General features: G+C 35.6%; 1 long non-coding RNA gene across 3 annotated transcripts; it reads left to right on the top strand.

Moving 5' to 3' along the window:
* Positions 1–9,581: 9,581 nt before the first annotated feature.
* LOC147558164 (uncharacterized) lies at positions 9,582–12,572 on the top strand. 3 transcript variants are annotated; one of them, XR_015234275.1, is made up of 3 exons: positions 9,582–9,714; positions 10,364–10,396; positions 10,581–12,572. It is a non-coding gene; the product is annotated as an uncharacterized LOC147558164 (long non-coding RNA). The 3 variants fall into 3 exon arrangements; XR_015234277.1 differs by lacking the exon at positions 10,364–10,396 and having other exon boundaries at positions 10,581–10,762; positions 11,948–12,416; XR_015234276.1 differs by lacking the exon at positions 10,364–10,396 and having other exon boundaries at positions 10,581–12,416.
* The last annotated feature ends 3,992 nt before the right edge of the window (positions 12,573–16,564 follow it).

Genomic DNA, 16,564 nt, shown 5'->3' with positions numbered 1-16,564 from the left:
AAAGAAGAAGGATTAAGAGATGAGAAAGAAGAAGGATTTGAAGATAAAGAAAGATTCTGAAAATTGTGAGAAGATGAAAGAGAAGAGGAAAGTGAAATAAAGATAATTTGACAAAAAAAGAAGTAATTGTCAAGTTTGTGCGTCTGATCATCTAGCTCAAAATCAATTGACAATGAGTGGAGATGACATTTACATTATAATCTTAGTTGCTAGTTACCCTTTCTCCTATGTAGGACTATTCTCGCACGCCCCCTCATGTGTTACGTGGTTAGCCTAACACGTGCTTTTTTTTTTTGTGTCGGGTGACGTGGAACACATGTGGCTTTTAAGCCTATCACATGCGGCTATCGCATGCGGACCTAACTCTGGTACCATGTTAAGTTTGTGCCTTTGTGGTCATCAAACTTAAAACCAATTAACAATGAGTGGAGATGACCTATACGTTATATTTTTGGTTGTTAGTTATCCCTTCTTCCATGTAGGATTATTCTCACAGTAATTAGGTAGTACATGAGAATTCATAACTTATTTGCTACGGTTAGGGATGATTCAACAACCAACTAAAACGGGAGCAAGTTCAATCACTCATTTTTGCCAAAGAATAAAAGCACCTCCAACGCGGGACAACTCAAGTTCAAAATTCAAATTTTGGGTCCGGGTCGGAAGGGGCTGAGCTGAGGCTCCGCTCTCCATTTCAGCGACCCAACAAATTGGGTCGGCTGAAGGGTCCAAGATGACCGTTGGGGTCACTCCAATGATGACCGTTGGGGTCACTCCAATGATGACCGTTGGGGTCACTCCAATAATGGTCGTCTGGGACGGCATCCTAGCGGTTGCCCACCTGCCCTTATTTTAACATAACCAGAATTTCACCAGGAGTTCCAACTCAGCTGTCCTTGGTCTAAAATAACACATAATACCACTCAGTGAAGTCTAGGATTTTTCGAGATGGCTGAATTTGAGCTCAACAATAGCTATGACACCGGACAACTTATCTGGTTAATTGGGTATGGCAGACAAGATGCCCTAATTATATCATTTTTATACTTTTTATGTACGTGCATCCATAGTAGAAGCTTGTTGTTAACCTAGGGTTTCGGCTGAGAACAACCAGAAGAAGAAAAGAATGAAAAGAATGATTCTAGGGTTTTCCCAATTGGTATTTGTTTAGTCAAAGTCAAGGTATCATAGACCAAGTCAAAGCCCAGCTAGTCTATTCTCTGAAGACACCAACATATACACTAGAGGCACACCTGCAAGAAGAATAAAGAAGTTAGTTAGATTATTAACTAATCTTCAAGTTTGTTAAATGTTTGTTATATTTCTGTTAGACAATAACTAACTCTAATCTCTACTATAAAAGCTAGAGTTTGTAATCATTTTCAATTGATTGAATAAAATTAGAGTTTTGAGAAACTTACATGGTATCAGATTTCAGGTTAGATCATTCTAGGGTTTCTCATCTATACTCAACAGCAATCTTTCATCATCTCCATTTTCTCGCAAAATCACAACAAAATTGCAAGAAGTGTTAAAATCAAGTAAAATTATCATCTTCAAGATCAAAATCAAGTAAAATCAAGATCAAAATCAAGTAAAATCAAGATCAAGTTCTAATCAAAATCAAGTAAAATCAAAAGTAAAATCAACAAATATCTTCAACAACTTACTGTTTTTTCGGCCTTTTTCTAAGCAAGGTTTTCTCTCATCATGTCTTCTGCTAATTCAGGTAATCTTCCTCCTATATCCTCTGTTACTAATTTCATAACTGAAAAGCTAGATGAAACCAATTATTTGATGTGGAAGGACCAAGTTGAAACAATGTTAAGTACATATGAACTTCTAGGGTTTGTAAATGGTTCTATTGAAGTACCAGCTCAAATCAAAATAATAAATGGCATAGAACAGGTGAATCCTGAGTTTCTGATTTGGAGAAGTAGAGAGAGTTTTGTGAAATCTTACCTTAAGAGTACTCTCTCCAAATCCATTTATTATGATATCTATGGACTTCAAACTGCACAAGAAATCTGGGACTATCTAGAACTTACAAACAATGAAGGTTTAGAATCCAAAAAGGATCAGTTAAGGAGGAAATTACAAAGTCTTAAAAAGGGAAGTGCTTCCATTTCTGAATACTTAAGAGAATTAAAGCAGATTTCAGATGCTTTAATCTCTGTTCATGACAGAATTAGTGATCATGAGCTAGTCAGAATAGCAATACAAGGTCTGCCATCTGACTATGATCAATTTACCATTGCATTAAGGGCAAATAATGAACTACTTTCTTTAGCCCAACTAAAATCTAGGCTCATTCAACATGAGCAATGGTTACTTGCAAAAGAATCAGATCATGAAGTATACTATGTTAGAAGATCAGTTCCTAAACAGATTATGAGGAACAAACCATCCCCAACCTATTATAAGAATCAAGCATATGCTAAAATAGAGAGTTCATCCTCAAATACCCAAAATTCCTAGTCCCAACATAAAAAGGCTGATGATTTTGATTTTTCCACAGTACCATGTGGAATTTGTAAGAGATGGGGACATGTAGCAACTGTCTGTTATTTCAGATATAAACCAAACAAGCCTCAAACAGGATATCATACTGAAGAACTTAATCAAAAAATTGAAAAGGAAAGTGATGAACAATTGTACTCATACCCTTATGAAGAAGAAGCTCTTCTAGAATGTAATACTGCTGTTATCTATGATTGTACTCAAGATAAACCAAATGAGGATGAAGATATATTTGAAGAATGCTATACTGCCATTGAACAAATTCATGATGATGTATTTGAAGATTGTAATTCATATTTTCCTCATGAAGAGTGCTATACTCTAACTGTATCTACTCAGTCAGCTGTTAAAGATCAAGCTTGGCTAGCTGATACAGGAGCTAGTAGCCACATGACCCACTCAGCTGAGAATCTATCTTCTTCCCAAGTTTACAAAGGAAATGAGGCAGTAATGGTTGGTAGTGGAAAATTCCTACAAATTTCCAGTACAGGTACTTCTAAACTTTCTACCTCAAATTGTGTTTTTGATCTTCACAAAGTATTGTGTGTACCTAGCCTAAAAAGGAACTTGTTGTCTATATCAAAATTTACAAAGGACAACTCAGTTTCAGTAGAATTTATGCCCTGGGGGTATAATATTAAGGACATTTGGTCTCATAAAATTCTGGCAGAGGGTCCTGTTAGGAATAATTTGTATCCTATTGAAGTTCAAGGGGATTTTCTTCAATCTAGGTCTATAAAAGCTCATACAGCTCAAACAGCAACCTCTTATGATACTTGGCATGCTAGGCTTGGTCATTCTCATTGTGGTATTATAAAACAGTTAAATCAAGAGAACAAAATACTACTGTCAGATACTAGTGATAAGTACTTCTGTAATTCTTGTGCTCTAGGAAAGAACAAATGCTTACCTTTTGAATCATCCACCACTACAACAAATACCCCATTACACTTGGTACATTGTGATATATGGGGACCAGCACCCATCTCTACTCCAAATGGAGCAAAATATTACATTCTGTTTTTGGATGATTACAGTAAATATAGTTGGGTATATGCTATGAAAGCAAGGTCAGACAGTGTGAAATGCTTTACCCATTTCAAGGCAACCAATGAGAATCTTCTCAAAGAAAAAATAGTCTATTTTCAGTCTGATGGTGCACCTGAATTACAAAAAGGTGCTTTCAGGGCTTTTTTGGATACTAATGGCATTATTTTCAGGAGTTCTTGTCCATATACCTCTCAGCAAAATGGAAAAGCTGAGAGAAAACATAGACATATTACTGAGTTAGGTAATACTCTATCCTTTCACTGTTCTTTACCCAAACATTTATGGTTTGATGCATTTAGTACAGCAGTTTACATCATAAATAGAATTCCCACAAAGACACTTCATGGAGTTTCACCTTTTGAGGTCCTCTTTCACATGATTCTTGACTATTCAGACTTTAAATTTTTTGGTTGTGCATGCTATCCACACTTAGGAGAGTTAAGAAAGTATAAACTCAGTCCTAAAAGCATCAAATGTGTCTTTTTGGGGTACAGCAATGAACACAAAGGTTATAGGTGTTATGAACCTAGTACAAAGAGACTATATATATCCAGACATGTTTCTTTTGATGAGAGCAATTTTCCTTATGCTAACATCTCTGAAAAATAGTCTGGGTGTGACCAGGCTACTAAACCACATATATCATTACCTTTACCCTCTATTGTCTTAAATTCATCTGATCACCCTGAACTAGGTACATCTAGTATTAGTCCTAGCACACCAGCTAGTTCAGGGCCTAGTTGTTTACCCTCTCATGAATCAGGGACACCTAACTCTACTGTTAGTACACCAGCTGATTCAGAATTGCCAACAACTACTCAGATTATAACTAGGGGCAGGAATGGTATAATCAAAAGTAAGCAACTACCAAGTGATTTTGTGGCTCATTTCTCATCACCTCACACTCTTAGTGTAGCTTACTTATCTATTCTTCAACTACCATCTGAACCCTCAACTTATAAGGAAGCAGCTAAGAGTGAAGAATGGTGTAAGGCTATGAATGAAGAATATCTAGCTTTACAACAGAATGAGACATGGTCTCTTGTTCCATATACTTCTCAAATGAATATTCTAGGCTGCAAATGGGTCTTTAAATTGAAGCAAAAGAGTGATGGTACTATTGAGAGATACAAGGCTAGACTTGTAGCCAAAGGCTTTCATCAACAGGAAGGGGTGGACTATGAAGAAACATTTAGTCCTGTAGTCAAGGCCAATACTATCAGACTCATTTTGACAGTGGCAGTAAGTAATTCTTGGCATATCAAACAGCTTGATGTATCAAATGCTTTCTTCATGGCACATTGGATGAAGCTGTTTTTATGATTCAACCACCTGGGTTCATTCAACCAGGTAAAGAGAACTATGTTTGCCACCTTCACAAAGCTCTATATGGCTTGAAACAAGCACCCAGAGCTTGGTACAACAAATTTGCCAATTTTTTATACAAGTATGGTTTTCAAAAGAGTAAGACTGATCTCTCTATGTTTGTTTATCACTGCAACTCTGATATGCTAGTGCTCTTACTATATGTGGATGATATCATCCTTACTGGTAGTTCTATTATTCAGATCAACAATTTAATCTCTGATCTCAGTTCAGCATTCAAAATGAAGGATTTAGGTCAGTTGTCCAATTTTCTTGGTATAGAGGTAAACACTGATCCTCTACAGAAGCATATGGTTCTTACTCAACAGAAATACACTCTACAACTGCTACAAAAGGCAAATTTACTTGATTCAAAGCCATCAAAATTACCAGTTTCTAGTGGGCATAGGGTATCACTTACTGATGGCACTGCATTATCCAGCCCTACTGAATACAGGAGCTTGGTGGGAGCTCTTCAGTATCTCACTCTTACTCGTCCTGATATATCCTTTGCAGTGAATTATGCCTCCCAGTTTATGCATAAACCAACAACAACACACATGATTATTGTCAAGAAAATTTTAAGATACCTAAAGGGTTCAATGGGGTCGGGTATTAGTATTTCTGCTGGAAATTTATCAACTCTCACAGCTTATTCAGATTCTGATTGGGCTGGATGCCCAGATTCCAGAAAATCGACTGGTGGTTATTGTGTGCTTTTTGGGGGTAATCTTATTTCGTGGAGTTCGAAAAAACAAGCTACTGTTGCTCAGTCCTCAACTGAAGCCGAGTATAAAGCCCTATCATCGGTAGCAACAGAAGTGGTTTGGATCTCTTACCTCATGAGTGAACTTCGTCTTCCATTGATCAAGCCTTTTGTGCTGTTTTTTGACAATATTAGCGCCAAATACCTTGCTTCTAACCCAATATTTCATGCAAGAACGAAGCACATCGAGGTCGATTTCCATTATGTTCGCGACTTGGTTACTGATGGCTCGGTTGTTGTTCATCATGTCTCTACATCAGATCAACTAGCCGATATCTTTACAAAGGGACTTTCTTTTGATCTATTTCACAAACTAAGAAGCAAACTCATGGTTCATCATCCTTCTTCCCCATCGGTTTGAGGGGGGATGTTAACCTAGGGTTTCGGCTGAGAACAACCAGAAGAAGAAAAGAATGAAAAGAATGATTCTAGGGTTTTCCCAATTGGTATTTGTTTAGTCAAAGTCAAGGTATCATTGACCAAGTCAAAGCCCAGCTAGTCTATTCTCTGAAGACACCAACATATACACTAGAGGCACACCTGCAAGAAGAATAAAGAAGTTAGTTAGATTATTAACTAATCTTCAAGTTTGTTAAATGTTTGTTATATTTCTGTTAGACAATAACTAACTCTAATCTCTACTATAAAAGCTAGAGTTTGTAATCATTTTCAATTGATTGAATAAAATTAGAGTTTTGAGAAACTTACACTTGTCATTGACTTGCATAAACAATTTGTTATTATTGACTTGGTAATTGAGCTCTGGTGAAATCATATAACTTGGCTACTAAACCCATAAATCAAGACCAAACCATGTGAATGTCCAAAAATTGTTTATCCTTGTTAAAATTAATGAAAATGTTTATAGCTTGTGATCTACAGTGATAAACACACAAGGATTAAAGAGGAGAAGGGAACAAAAGTTTGTCCCATCCAAAAGACTTCGAAGTCTCCTTTGAAAAAAATGCTTTTGTAATAGATGCTCTTCCAGATAACAAAGATCAAATGAAACTGACCGAATAAATCAGGAATTTTTATTAGTTGTAGTACTACTCGAAGTTAATGACTGAGCTATACGAAGACTAATACATGCTAATATGCTATTGCATGGCTGGTTAGAACTTATATTGTTCTTAACAAAGACCAGACATTGACATTAGTTACTATTGGTTTTGGGATTGTCTCGCTCTTGCGAGGTCTTCAGGCAAGTCTCTCCATGGATTTTTGTTTCCCTATCCCTAAGTTGTTGATGGACACAACTCAGCATGGAATGACTCCCTTTGGATCTAGAGCTTTTGGAGCGCCTGAAATGTATCCATGGGATGTTTCCACTCTATGCCTGAAGTTCCAATGGTTTTGGTTGTTGGATCATAGTCGAACAGTGCGTAAGATTTGGGTGTTTGATAATTGAAGTTCGACAAAAAGATTTTTGGATGAGTCAAGCATTTGGGTCATCAAATCGTATCCGTCGTGCACAAAATGTCCACTGTTGGATGTATTTGTGATGATGACAAAATTTGGATATCTCGGCTATCACTTCGTAATGATTAGCGTCTTGCTTGTTTTGCCTCTGAATCCCTGGTTACTCTAATAGGAGCTCGTCGAGGGTACTTGCAAGACATTCTGACGATCAAGTCAGTAGTGGCAAAAGTATGAAGATGAGAATTTCAGGATTTCAAGTAGTCGCTCCCTGAAATAGGGTTTATCATATAGTATTTATAGTTATGCATGGTCTTCATTGACTGAGTGAGAGTTAGCGGTCGTAACTCTCGGATGGGAGAAAGGTGTTTTTGTCTAAGGCGTGTGAGACAAGCCCACGTGATATGATTTTGGTGTCGGTAACAGTTTTGTGGTACGATCGTGCGTATCTTCGTACACTTACCTGTTATTAAAGAAAAAGTGGAGCTTTCAGGTCTCGAGGTCGTTGTTGCCGACCTTTTAACTCTATATCCAGAGTTGAGCTTAGGAGCGGGATAACTCCGTCACGTTGTCCTTGCCTCTCAGCCCTAGTAGATTTTGAATGTTGAGGAGACTCGTGGGTCACCTCCCTCCAGTCTTTTGGGTAGGCTTAAGTGGTAGAGCCTGACTCGGATCTACTCCTTCTTTAGTTGGATCGAGGAGTTATTCTCTTGGGGTTGGCTCATGTAGCCTATGTACACACATTGACTTTTTGACTGGTCATCGTTGTTCACCAATATTTGTCTCAACACGAGTCCCTCCCGTCCTTTGTAGAACAAAGAAAGACTAAGGAGAAGATTGATCCTACCGAGCCTTTGACCTACACTAGCCTGTCATATATGATAAGAGAAAGTAACTGGATACTAAATAACTAAAGTTGTTGAGACTTGGGAAAAGCGGGTTGTTCTGCTAGGCGGTCCTTCTTCTCGGATGTTCTGACCGAGCTTCATGGTCGGGGTTCATTCTTACATGGCACAACTTATGGTTGCTCCATTTGGTATGCACATGCTCCGTCCCTTGGTTTGGTTCATGTATGCATTAAGTTTCAATTGGGTAATGGATCATGCTTGAACACTTGAACATCCATTCATCGAATTGATTTGCCCACATGGCTTTCATTCATTCGTCATTTAGTATCTTCGAATCGTCGGATCCGAGTAAAGAAGGCGGAAATCTTCTTCCATATTCTCATTAAAGTTTTCAAACTTTCTCTCTCCAGATTTTTTTTGTTCTTCATCTGTGATCCGGTACCTGCTTGGATCTTCAGCAAAAAAGCTTCAATCATTTACATGTTTGGTTATTTTTTATCGAACTCGAGTTGCGCTAGAGAAGTGGCTCATCTGGTTTTCAATTTGAACAAATAGGACAGATGAAAAATATCCAACATGGGTTCTTTGATTTGGCATTTTAGGATCCCCCTTGCAAGTGGTTCGTCAAGTGAAACCTTTAGATCCGACTTCGACTGTCATTTCTTCTTCATCAGAATCATTTCTCCTATTTACCTAGACCTTCCGGTAGGTTATTCATCTTCACCTAAAACATTAGGCAAATGGCCGAAGAAGACAGTAGCAAGAATCGAGATAATTTGGAAGGGTAAGAGGGAGACCGGTATAACTTTTTCATTTTTGAAGACTTGGGGAAATCGAAACGAATATTCTTATCCTTCCGAAGATCTAGCCGTTATAGAGCTTCTGGGATGCATTGTCAAACTCCCTCGACCATGATCGATGTCGAGCTGTCTGATTTACAAGAGATTTATCATATATGAGCTCATCTTTGCTATTATCAATCAATCATTATGAAGATCATCAGGAGATTCTTGACACTGGTCTTCTTGACTGGGGGAGGGAGCCTCTAGCTTCCTTATCATGTTCTTTCAGAACATGGGTTCGGTGAGGGTCTGCATGTGCTCGATCAATCTGTTGACTTATTACCTGGTTAAAGCTAATCAATATTTGGATAAACAGAAGACAATCTGATGCCTCAATATTAGATCTCGATCCCCTTTTAGTTCATAAAATTTGTGTTTCGGCAGCAAAATCAAAATAACGGAAACACCCCAGTGGTGTGTTTCCATTAGGCAAAATCTACCTGATGACATCGATCTATCGTGCATTGCCTCCTCAGTCCAGGGCCGAACCAAGTAGTTTAGAGACCTAAAGTGAAGAAAAATTTGAGGCATTTTTTGCACTAGCTATCTATAAAAGAAAATTACCTTTTTGCCGTAACAAGTAAATTAGTATAAAAAACATGACTAAAAAATATAAACCCAAATAATCTATATAATAAAACAGGTGGATGGGTGCTGACTGGGACAAACTCCTGGATAAATCCGGTCGTCCGTCCCACGTTAGCATTCACCTACACCCTTGGATTCACCCACGTCATTTGAGGAAATTTACATATACACACATCTGTTTCCCAGATTTCTAGACCGACACATCTGTTTTCCTCGGGAGACATTTCTTCTCAGTTTTTTCTATTAAAACAATGGCATATCAAGATCGAGACTTATTTTGCTCCGTTACTCAGATTTTTCCTTGCAGGGAGGCAAGGTCAGTTTGGTTATGTTTATCTTTGCTTCTGTTAATCTTTGATTCTGTTCATCAATCTTAATGAAATAAAAAATATCGGTCAGTTTGCTTCTGTTCATCTATTTTATTAAAAAATATATGTTTCCATTTTTTTGAAATCTTCCATGTGAGATGATAGAAATGAATATTTAGTAGCATTCAGTTTATCCAATTTCGGATTTGATTGTGTTTGAGGTTTGTATTTTCTCCAATTTCGGTTTTGGTTTATCTTATTGTTGTTCATTAGACTAAAGTTCATATGCTCTCAAAGTGTTTGATAAAATGTCCCAAACACTTCAAAATCCAAGTTATCTTAATTTTCAATCAAGAATGTGAAGATATTCTCATTGTTTGATAAAATGTCTCAATAATTTTAGATTACAAACATGGAAAAAGTCTCATTTATGGTTTCTATTTTTTTGAAATCTTCTACGTGAGCATTGATTTTACTATTCATATGCAAATGGAGCAACAAATTCTCATCCATCTCAACACAAAAGTCTCATTGATAGAAATGAATATGCAGTAGCATTGATTTTTCTGTTCTCGATTTTGATTGTGTTTGAGGTTTGTGTTTTCTTCTCAAAATCTAATTCCAGTTTTGGTTTATCTTACTGTTTTTATTATATAGACCGGAGTTATATGCTCACAAACAAAATCCAAGGTTAGTATGCTCACAACGTGTTTGATAAAATGTCTCAAACACTTTAAAATCCAATTTATCTTACTGTTATTGGCTAGAGTAGAGTTCATATGCTCCAAGTTTAAAATCCAAGTTATCTTACCGTTGTTGGCTAGACTAGATTTTATATGCTCCAAGTTTTGATAAAATGTCTCAATAATTTCAGATAACTACAGTGGAAAAAGTTTGAAACAAATTTAGCCAAGTGAAGATATTTGAGACTAGAAAAATATCATCAACCTTGGATTGAGCAAAATCTAATGTTGGCACTGGGACGCCTTAAACAACGAATGGACATATCTTCTCAGCACTAGACGTATCTTCTCATTTCCTATCCTTGGTAAAAAGGTGACTTCTCCCTCATTTGTTTCATTTTTTCTTTTGTTTTTTTTAGAGAGGAACCCAGTTGAATTTTCTAGGGTTAGATGTTTGGGTTTTAAAGAGGAAGCCAGTCGAATTTTCACTATTGAAACAAAAGGGCATTTAGGGTTAAAGAGAATAAAAAAGACAGAGTTCGAAATAAAAACCTTAAATTGATGGTTAGAGCTTCAAAATCCCTCAATCAATCATCTGAAATCAGAAAAGGTATGTGATAACTTTTGAAATCTTCTTTTTCTTCATCTGCGAACCTTAATCTGATTTGAATTTCAGTTTATTTTTGGTGTTTTAGAGAGATTATTTGATTAATGTTTAGTTCAAGTTTGATAGATGTTTGGTATTCGATTGTTCTTTGGTTATATTGTGTCGGTGTATTGTTATTTTTCTTAAATTGATGGTTAGAGCTTGAAAATCCCTCAATCAATCATCCAAAATCAGAGAAGGTATGTGATACTTTTTCAAATCTTCTTTTTCTCCATTGGCAAACCTTAATCTGATTTGAATTTCAGTTTGTTCTTGGTGTTTTAGAGAGATTATTTGATTAATGTTTAGATTATTTGATTAATGTTTAGATTATTTGATTAATCTTCTTTTCTTGACAAAGTAGGTTGATTTTTTATGAGATTCTCGAGCTTTTAGTCTGTGTTCATGGTGAATTAGTCTTGATCTAAGTTCCGGAAACTTAGTTGTGGGTTTTGTACTATCTAATAATGAATTGTCTGTAAATGAAGTATGTAAAACAATTAGCTGGTTGACATAATAATATATAGATTCTCCCTGCACCCTCGGAAAAAGACTATCCCAATTGATAGAAAACATTTATGCAAGTTATTCCGATCTTAGAATCTAGGTGAGCTCCCTCAACTATATTCATTGGTGTTTTTTGTTTTTTTTGTTGCATTCATGTTCTTTTGGATTTAATGTTGGAAAGCTATGATTCATTTGCTTGAATATGAATTTTGTATGTCTTTACCATTTTGAAATTTTCTTCTTTGCTGAATCATTAGAGGTTATCAAATGGAATAGTGGGTCTAATGATGACTTTAGTTTCATCCAAATCTAAAATGAGTATATAGCTATGAGTTTGGAACAAAAGAGTTAAGTTCATTTCTGTAATTAATTATTAACTGAGTAAATTTTAATTGAGTATTTCAGGTGTTAGAGAAAACAAAGATAGTAGTGTTGATAACAGAAGGGTTTGAATCTAGATCCCAACCTTTGTTTACTGGTATAAGCATGGCGAAAAGCATTTAAGCACATACAAAGAGGGAGAGTAATCAGCATGCTGTACTGGTTTAGGGTTACTTGACTGTTACTAACATCTATGTGCATAAGCTGTTACGTTAGCTTTTGCTTTTGAACAATTTAAAGAGTAACTTCTTCAATTTGTTACACATCATGTGTTATGCAGGAGGAATTTCATGGAGCATGTTTGAGTAGATAGATCCATGATTTTTTTATGAAGTTTCTTAGTTTTGTACCATGAACCTATGAACACAGGAAAATGAAAAGGTGGGAGCTGGGAGGTACATTCTTTCATGGAGGAACATGTCTTTGAAGAATTGTTATGATTTATAAGTAGTTTTTGTACAATTATAACATGAAAAGAATATATTAGGATGTTCATGTGTGATGGTAATTGATTTGTCGACATTCTCCCGCTACATGATAACGTACGTTGTTAACTTTAATACTCAACCCTATAACGAGTCCGATAGGAAAAACTCTGAAAAACAACAACGATATCAAATTATATATCGTCTCCAAATTTGGGAAGAAAGTATGTTCTACATATTTTTAACTTGAATTTCTTGTGTTTATGAATTTTCGTATGTTGTTCTTGTCTTTTAGTCCCTAAGTATAATAAATTCAAATTGCACAACTTCACATCGCAATTTAATTTGTGAGCGTTGATTTTCGCTTTTCAGATTTGTCTTCATTTGAATGGAGGATGGAAAATTGTTCATGGCCTACGAACGTGGAATATTTTCATTTTGGCAAAACTGTCATTTTCACTTTAACATATCTACGAGCAATACTACCACACTCATCGGAGGACAATGAGACTCATACATCCATGCTCAACGTAGAGTCAGCCATTGAGATGGGGTCGAGTGAGGGTGTCATTTATAAAAATTCAGAATATGAAGTTCCTTTTTTTGTTGTTGAGAACATGAAGTTCCTTTTTTTGTTGTTGAGAATATGAAGTTCCTTGACCTATCTAAACATCTTCTCTCACATTAGAGATAATGTGAGGGGAGTAATGAACATTTGATTATATTTTCTGTCGTCGATCTTGTAGTGAATAATCAATTAGCCCAATTTCGTTATCTTCATATGATAATTGGAATCTGGTTGAAAGCCCAAATCCCTTGATATTAGCGATACTCAGTTAGAAAGCTTTATAGTATATTGAAATCTTGCTTATTGAAAAGAAAAAAGTTACATATTTCTATTTTTTTTTTCAATTTTTATTTTCTCAATAATTTATTCTTATTTTCACCGTGCCGGAGGCACGGGCAATAACCTAGTCTATATAATAAAACAGGTGGATGGGTGCTGATTGGGACAAATCTCTGGATAAATCCGGTCGTCGATCCCACATCACCACCCATCCCAACCGTTGGATTCAATCACCTTTGTATTTTCTGGAGAGGCACATCTCTTCTAAATTACGGACATACCTCTTCTAACTCCCCTCCACCTCTATTAAACCGAAGACTTGCCTGGTTACGAAATTGTTTTTGTTTCGTGAGTTTGGGGATTCAGGTTAGTATTTTGTTCTCCTCAATGGAAAGATCTCTATTTTCTATTTCTATTTTGTTAAAATTGAGAGATCTCTATTTTCTATTCTCTATTTTGATTATGTTCTTCTCTATTTTCTGTTTCCATTTTGTTCTTAAAATTGAAAGATCTCTATTTTTGTTTGGTTTATGTTTCTTTCATGAGTTTTGGTTGTTTTTACTGTTCTTGGTATGGATCGTTGTTCATATGCTGTTGAAGTGTTTGGTGAAATGTCTTATAGACGAAAATTGTATGAGTCATCTTTTTTGAGTTTTGGTTGATTTTACTGTTTCCATTTTGTTCTTAAAATTGAAAGATCTCTATTTTTGTTTGGTTTATGTTTCTTTCATGAGTTTTGGTTGTTTTTTCTGTTCTTGGTATGGATCGTTGCTCATATGTTGTTGAAGTGTTTGGTGAAATGTCTTATAGACGAAAATTGTATGAGTCATCTTTTTTGAGTTTTGGTTGATTTTACTGTTCTTGGTATAGACCGTTGTCCATATGTTGATGAAGTGTTTGAGGAAATGTCTCATAGATGAAGTGTTTTAGGCTTGATTAACATTAGAAGTGTTTTAGGAAATAAATCACTAACTTAATTTATGTTCTTTATTAAATGATAGAAATGAAATCAATACTTAGTCTTCCATGTGACTTTCCATCTAAAAACATCATGTGGTATTCTTTGAAATCAGTACTTAGTCTTCCAAGTGAAATGAAATCGTACTCGATTAAATCATAGAAATGAATAGATGCATCGACAGAAATGATAGTAATGAAATTAGTACTTAGTCTCCCATGTGAGCTTATAATCTAAAGTGGCTTAGTCCATTGGAGTGTTTGGATTGTGGGTGGGTCATCTCCATCTTGCTTTTGTCTCATGGGGATGGTGTGTGGAGTTTGTTCTGTTTAAGGATATCAAAATCATTCAATTAGGGTATTCGTTCTGTCAAACTATATTCTGCTCAGGCTCGACAAATTATATTCTGGGACAAAGATCAATTGTTTCGAGTTTGAGACTCTCTAACTGACCAGGTTGGTAAAACATTTCCTTTTTTTCTGTTTCTGCTCTTCTTACTTTTGTATTGAACTTTATTGATATTTGTAAGACCTTTTGTAAAGCCTTTTGACGACAAGTGATAACAAATGCATGTACTATTTCTGTTTAATTTCAGTTTTCATCTTTTTCTATTTTGTTATGAGGTCAGATTGATTTTACTGTTCTTGCTCAACTTTTAATACATGGATTGTGCCACTGTCCTAGATGAAAAGTATAGTTGAGTTTATGTCAGACACTCTTTTGTTTAGACGGAATATGGATGAAGGAAAAACAATAATCGAGATTAAAAGCATACGAGTTGAAAAGAACTACAGAGTAATTTGTACCCGCCTTCCCTGTTTGTCTATATCCGAATATAGGGTCTATCCAATGATGCAAATTTTGCGAAACATATTCCGCCCAAGGAGGCGAAATGGCATTGCCAACCTTAAAAAAGAAAGAAAACCAACAGATTTATAGATTAAGGAGAATGATTAGCCAGAAGACAATTAATTTATTGATTAATATAGTACAAACCGATTTGTGAAATCTATAGACAATCCAACCAAATTACAGATAAGGTCGTGATTGTAGTTGTAATGATCAGAATTTGAGTTTTATTTCCATATAATTTTACACCCCCTTTAATTGAGGTGCAGTAGAGTTTATATTAGAAGTTTACACTTTCATTTAGTGGTACATCAGAAATCGACAACCATAAAAGAAGAAGATGAAAGTCTGTTATCTTCATTTTGATTAAAGTGATATAATTGCTTTTCTTTAATTTGTTGGACCGTCCAATGGAGTCACCTTTCCTTTCTTTTTCTTTCTCATTTTGATTAAAGTTGAAGGCCATATGCTTATGAGGACCTGATGCAGTGGGTAACAAACTTCTATCTATGTTACAGAATCCTGGTTTTGACTTCTCACAAGCTCACTTTACTGGAAATTGTCCTGACCCTCGGACATTCGTGGGCGGTATTCGTTCAGATTGACAAGAATTCGGTATGTGTACTATTAGTCCATAGATTGATTGCTCTATATATACTAAAGATGTTCCTCACCTAAACAGATCAAACTATATAGTCCACATCTGTACTTGGTCTGTTAACACAAAATATTTGTAGACTGTCTTCTTAACTTCAGGTCTGCCTTTCTCGCAAGACAAATTTAAACTAATTTTCTAGAAACTTGAGCATGTAGAATAATGCAGGAATCAGTTCTTTCACATAAGCATGTAGAAGATCACAGATCCCATTACTTATTCCATAAACGTATCTCAGTTCTTTCAAATGCACCTATAATTTCTCTTATTTCTTACTATCTCGGTGATTCTTATTTCATGAACCTATCTCAGTTAATCTAATTTCTTACTAACCTTTTACTCTCTTTTGTAGCATAAACCTTTTGCCGAGTTTCTTACATGTAGGTGTGCGAGAATCATCCACAATTGTATTAATGAGACAAAAATTAACCATTTTTTTTTCATTTTACGGTTGGGTTTTCCTCAAAAGAGGAATGAACGTTTTCACTTTTTCAATTTGGAACTAGATCCCTATGAATGGTTTGAATTTAGGATTAACACTATTTGAAGATATATTAATTGTTACCCAATTCAATTTCAATGTTTAAGTGAAGTTTTTTTTATGATTGTGAGTTTCTGTCTGGAAAAGGTATGCTGCAGTTAACACGGTTTAGATGATTGTGTTCAATTTCGACCTGGTATGATAATTAGGTGGGTTGATCTTCAGATTCCAATTCTTTCACTTTATTGGAGCCTTTGGTATTGCTCGGGCTCTCCATCTACTTGCAACTTTGGTAAGATTAGTGCAAAATTCATCTAGAGATATCTATAAACTTTGTTACAGATGATGAGAATGAAGAGAAGAAAATGTACGGACATTGTTATATTCTATTTAACAGATTTTGCAGGTATGAAAGAATTTCGATAT

The sequence above is a fragment of the Eschscholzia californica genome, unplaced genomic scaffold (genome assembly GCF_041429995.1).
Source record: "Eschscholzia californica isolate CP2 unplaced genomic scaffold, dmEscCali1.0.p SCAF_2, whole genome shotgun sequence".
Classification (NCBI taxonomy): domain Eukaryota; kingdom Viridiplantae; phylum Streptophyta; class Magnoliopsida; order Ranunculales; family Papaveraceae; genus Eschscholzia; species Eschscholzia californica.
Note: the sequence above shows the minus strand (reverse complement) of the source record. Positions and strands in the feature narration are given on the sequence as shown.